Source organism: Mandrillus leucophaeus, unplaced genomic scaffold (assembly GCF_000951045.1).
Source record: "Mandrillus leucophaeus isolate KB7577 unplaced genomic scaffold, Mleu.le_1.0 Scaffold18, whole genome shotgun sequence".
NCBI classification, from domain to species: Eukaryota; Metazoa; Chordata; class Mammalia; order Primates; family Cercopithecidae; genus Mandrillus; species Mandrillus leucophaeus.
This window is the reverse complement of record NW_012101809.1, coordinates 3310624-3316508: the sequence shown is the minus strand read 5'-3', so window position 1 is coordinate 3316508 and position 5885 is coordinate 3310624.

The following is a 5885-nucleotide window of genomic DNA, read 5'->3' as shown; positions in this document are numbered from 1 at the left end:
CAAGGATGCTACATTTGCCACCTCCACTTTCTTTCCTTCTATCAACCCACTATTTCCCTGAAGTAGCTTTTGCTGAGGTCTTCAAGGACATTTTTACTTGACAGCCTTCTCGTTCAAAGTCCCTCCTGTGGTTTCCACTGCATCTTTCCTGGCTGGTTTTCCTTTTTTTTTTTTTTTGGATAGCACTACCTTCAGAGTTTTATTTGCCTTTGGTTCATCTTCCTCCATCCTTTATTTATTGATTGATTGATTGACTGATTGATTGAGACAGAGTCTCACTCTGCTGCCCAGGTTGGAGTGCAGTGGTGCCATCTTGGCTCACTGCAACCTCTGTCTCCTGGGTTCAAGCGATTCTCCTGCCCAGCCTCCCGAGTAGCTGGGATTACAGGCACCTGCCACCACGCCCAGCTAATTTTTTTTTTTTTGAGATGGAGTCTCGCTGTGTCACCCAGGTTGGAGTGCAGCAGCACGGTCTTGGAAATTTTTGTATTTTTAGTAGAGACAGGGTTTCACCTTGTTGGATAGGATGGTCTTGATATCTTGACCTTGTGATTCACACTCCTCGGCCTCCCAAAGTGCTGGGATTACAGGCATGAGCCACTGTGCCTGGCCTATTTATTTATTGAAACAGAGTCTTGCTCCATTGCCCAGGCTGAAGTGCAGTGGCACAATCTTGGCTCACTGCAACCTCCATCTCCCAGGTTCAAGTGATTCTCCTGCCTAAGTCTCCCTCCCTGGTAGCTGGGATTTCAGAAGTGCACCACCACGCCCAGCTACTTTTTGTATTTTTAGTAGAGATCGGGTTTTGCTATGTTGGTTGACCAGGCTGGTCGCGAACTCCAGGCCTCAAGTGATCTGCCTGCCTTAGCCTCCCCAAATATTAGAATTACAAGCGTGAGCCACTGCACCTGGCCTCTCCATCACCCTTTAAATGTGCTCTTCCTCCTATATCCTGATTCCATCTTGAGCCCCTTTCTTTTTTTTCTTTTGCCTACAGCCCAGACGTCTCTGCTAAGCTCCAAAAAAAAGAGTATCCAAACGTCTACTAAATATTTATTTCTGCCTGAATGGCTCATCTCACAGACATTTCAATCTCAACATGTCCTAAACATCATCTTCCTGCCCCAAACTGTTCCTGCTTCAATTGCTCTTAGTTGACATACATTTCTTTTGTTTTTGTATCATATCCTCATATTTAGAGTAGAACCTGACACAAAGAAAGTCTCCAACAGATGTTTGGTGAAGGAATCATTACATTTTCATGGGCACACGTTTGTGTATATGATATCACTTAGAAAACTTTTCCTTAAAAATTACAGAAGTAGGGCAGGCATGGTGGCTCAAGCATGCAGTTCCAGCTACACAGGAGGCTGAGGTGAGAGGATTGCTTAAGGCCAGGACTTGGAGTCTGCAGTGTGCAATGACTGTGCCTGTGAATAGCCACTGCACTACAGCCTGGGCAACATGGCAAGCATCCTGTCTCTTAAAAAAAAACAACAATAACAACAACAAAAAAAACCTTACAGAAAGAGACCATGGCTGTCTTAAGCAAAAATGAAGTTATTTAGAAAAACATAGCAGACTCACAGAATCTTCAGGAGAAAGGAAGAACAGGTGTGGCAAATGGTCATGAACCAAGACACTCACTGAAGACTAAGAAGTAGGAAGCACAACTGTTTTTTTGTTTTGTTTTGTTTTGTTTTTTGAGATAGAGTCTTGCTGTCTCCCCAGGCTGGAGGGCAGTGTCACAATCTTGGCTCACTGAAACCTCTGCCTCCTGAGATCAAGCAATTCTTCCACCTCAGCCTCCTGAGTAGCTGGTATCACAGGTGCACACCACCACGCCCAGCTAATTTTTGTATTTTTTGTAGAGACGGGGTTTTGCCACGTTGGCCAAGCTGGTCTCAAACTCCTGGCCTCTGGTGATCCACCCGCCTCGGCCTCCCAAAGTGCTGGGATTACAGGCGTGAGCCACCGTGCCTGGCCACAATTGTTTTTTAGCAGGAACAATTTGTTCAAGATACCATGATCTCTGGTGCTATACAAGCTGATCACTGCGCTGGAAGATAGCACCTGTTATTAATAAATTCTGATTATACCTTCTACGGGGGTTCACTTCATTATACCTTTCTTTTGCCCCTGCCCACTTTTTTATATTCTTTTAGGGTACAACTTTGATTTTTTTAAAAAAACTGCAAATTGGCCGGGTGCGGTGGCTCGTGCGTGTAGTCCCAGCATTTTGGGAGGCCGAGGCAGGCGGATCACCTGAGTTCGGGAGTTCGATACCAGCCTGACCAATACGGAGAAACCCTGTCTCTACTAAAAATACAAAATTAGCCCGGCGTGGTGGTGCATGCCTGTAATCCTAGCTACTTAGGAGACTGAGGCAGGATAATCACTTGAACCCAGGAGCCGGAGGTTGTGATGAGCTGAAATCGCGCCATTGCACTCCAGCCTGGACAAGAGCGAAACTGCGTCTCAATAAAACAAACAAACAAACAAAAAACACTGCTCATCATGTCTTTCTTTCTTTTTCTTTTCTTTCTTTCTTTCTTTCTTTCTTTCTTTTTTTTTTTTTTTTTGAGATGGAGTTTTGCTCTGTCACCCACGCTAGAGTGCAATGGCGCAATGTCAGCTCACTGCAACCTCCGCCTCCGGGTTCAAGGGATTCTCCTGCCTCAGCCTCCCAAGTAACTGGGATTTCAGGCGCCCACCACCATGCCTGGCTAATTTTTGTACTTTTAGTAGAGATGGGGTTTCACCATCTTGGCCAGGCTGGTCTCGAACTCCTGACCTCAGGTGATCCACCCACCTTGGCCTCCCAAAGTGCTGGGATTACAGGTGTAAGCCACTGCGCCCGGCCAATCATGTCTTATACTATTGTGTAAGTAGACAAGAAAAATAAAACTCTACCAAGGAAGAACCTGAACTTCTGTGTTAAGAGGTGTTTCCTAATAGATCTGGGTTCAAATGCTTCTCCACTTCTTATTAACTTTACATCTCTCTCTCTCTCTGTCTTTTGTTTTTTGAGGTGGGCTCTTGCTTTGTTGCCCAGGCTAGAGTGCAGTGCCACTATCTCTACTCACTGCAACCTCCGCCTCCTGGGTTCAAGCGATTCTCCTGCCTCAGCCTCCCGAGTACAGGCACCTGACACCATGCCCGGCTAATTTTTGTATATGTATACTTTTTTAGTAGAGAGAGGATTTCCCCATGTTGGCCAGGCTGGTCTCAAACTCCTGACCTCAAGTAATCCACCAGTCTTGGCCTCCTGAAGTGCTAGGATTACAGGCATGAGCCACTGTGCCCAGCCTGTTAGCATCTCCCTCTCTCTCTCTCTCTTTTTTTTTTTTTTGACAGGGAGTCTCATTGTCACCCAGGCTGGAGTGCAGTGGCGCGATTTGGGCTCACTGCAACCTCTGCCTCCCGGGTTCAAGCCATTCTCCTGCCTCAGCCTCCTGAGTATCTGGGACTACAGTTGCATGCCACCACACCTGGCTAATTTTTTGTATTTTTAGTAGAGACGGTTTTTCACCATGATAGCCAGGATGGGCTCAATCTCCTGACCTGGTGATCCACCCGCCCCAGCCTCCCACAGTGCTAGGATTACAGGTATGAGCCACTGCACCTGGCCCACATCTCTTGATCAAGAACTAAAGTGCTGGGAGAGGTGGCTCACGTCTGTAATCCCAGCACTTTGGGAGGCTGAGGTGGGTGGATCATGAGGTCAGGAGATCGAGACCATCCTGGCTAACACAGTGAAACTCCGTCTCTACTAAAAATACAAAAAAATTAGCCAGGCGTGGTGGTGGATGCCTGTAGTCCCAGCTACTCAGGAGGCTGAGGCAGGAGAATGGCGTGAACCTGGGGGGTGGAGCTTGCAGTGAGCTGAAATTGTGCCACTGCACTCCAGCCTGGCCAACAGAGCAAGACTCCGTCTCAAAAAAAAAAAAAAAAAAAAAAGAACTAAAGCCCTTGAAAGCTGCACCTAGTGATGCTGAATAACCTAAACAATATGGCATAGGGTTTTTATTATCCCCATTTTCCAGATGAGGAAACTAAGTCTCAGAGAGCTCAAGTAATTGCTCAGTCATAGAGTTAGTGGGTAGCAGATCTGGGATCCCTTTTCATAGTTTTCCAGAGGTAGTGCTCTAGTGCTCTTACCTACTCAGTATATGGCCTTCTATGTTTATTCTAGTCTGCATCTGTATGAAATTGACTTCCCTGGCATAGATATGGGCAATGTATTGTGTTGCTCCATTCTCATACCTTCTTTCTTTTTCTCCTCTCCTCTAACCCTTGACCCAATCTTCACCTTTCTCAGAGAGCCTCTGGAGATTGACATGACATTTTCCCTTCTCTGAATTTTCAAGGCGTTTACAACTTGAACCTTTGTACTCCAGCCTGTATTCATTGAGATTTAAAACATTTAATTGTATATATCTCTATCTCTGTACCTGTACTTTGTTACAATATACTCTCAGGATCGTTATTTTTCTTTTTACTGCTCCCAGGATTGGATATTCAGTAGGTGCCAAGGGGAAAAATGTTGTTTATTTTATTTTATTTGAGACAGGGTCTCACTCAGTTGCCCAGGCTGGAGTGCAGTGGTTCACTGTAGCCTCTACCTCCCAGGCTCAAGCGATCCTCCAACCTCAGCCTCCCAAGTAGCTGGGACTACAGGTGCACTCAGCTAATTTTTTAAATTTTTAGTAGAGATGAGATCTCATTATATTTCCCAAGCTGGTCTCAAACTTCTGAGCTCAAGCGGTCCTCCTGCCTTGACCTCCCAAAGTGCTGAGATTACAGGCATGAGCCATGGCAGCATGCCAGAAAAATAATTTTGTTAAAAAGAAATCAGGTGGCTGGGCGCGGTGGCTCATGCCTGCAATTCCAGCACTTTGGGAGGCCGAGGCGGGCAGATCACTTGAGGTCAGGAGATTGAGACCATCCTGGCTAACACAGTGAAACCCCGTCTCTACTAAAAACACAAAAAATTATCTGGGCGTGGTGGTGGGCGCCTATAGTCCCAGCTACTCGGGAGGCTGAGGCAGGAGAATGGCTTGAACCCAGGAGGCAGAGGTTGCAGTGAGCCGAGATTGGGACACTGCACTCTAGCCTGGGCGACAGAGCCAGACTCCCTCTCAAGAAAAAGAAAAAAAAAAAATCAGGCACACCCGGGCGTGGTGGCTCATGTCTGTAATCCCAGCACTTTGGGAGGCCGAGATGGGTAGATCAGCTGAGGTCAGGAGTTCGGGACCAGCCTGACCAACATGGAGTAACTCCGTCTCTACTAAAAATACAATAATTAACTGGGTATGGTGGTGCATGCCTATAATGCCAGCTACTTGGGAGGCTGAGGCAGGAGAATCGCTTGAACCCAGGAGGCGGAGGTTGCAGTGAGCCAAGATGGCGCCATTGCACTTCAGCTTGGGCAATAGACTGAGACTCTGTCTCAAAAAAAAAAAAAAAAAAAAATCGGGTATGGAATAGGGTTCTTTCAGCTGAACACAGGCTTCTAACTGGTATTCAAGAACTGCTGGGGTTCACTTAATGATACCTTTCTTTTGCCTGTGCCCACCCTTTTATATTCTTTTTTTTTTTTTTTTTGAGACGGAGTCTGGCTCTGTTGCTGGGGCTGGAGTGCAGTGGCCGGATCTCAGCTCACTTCAAGCTCCGCCTCCCGGGTTCACGCCATTCTCCTGCCTCAGCCTCCCGAGTAGCTGGGACTACAGGTGCCCGCCACCTCACCCGGCTAGATTTTTGGTTTTTTTAGGAGAGACGGGGTTTCACCGGGTTAGCCAGGATGGTCTGGATCTCCTGACCTCGTGATCCGCTCGTCTTGGCCTCCCAAAGTGCTGGGATTACAGGCTTGAGCCACCGCACCC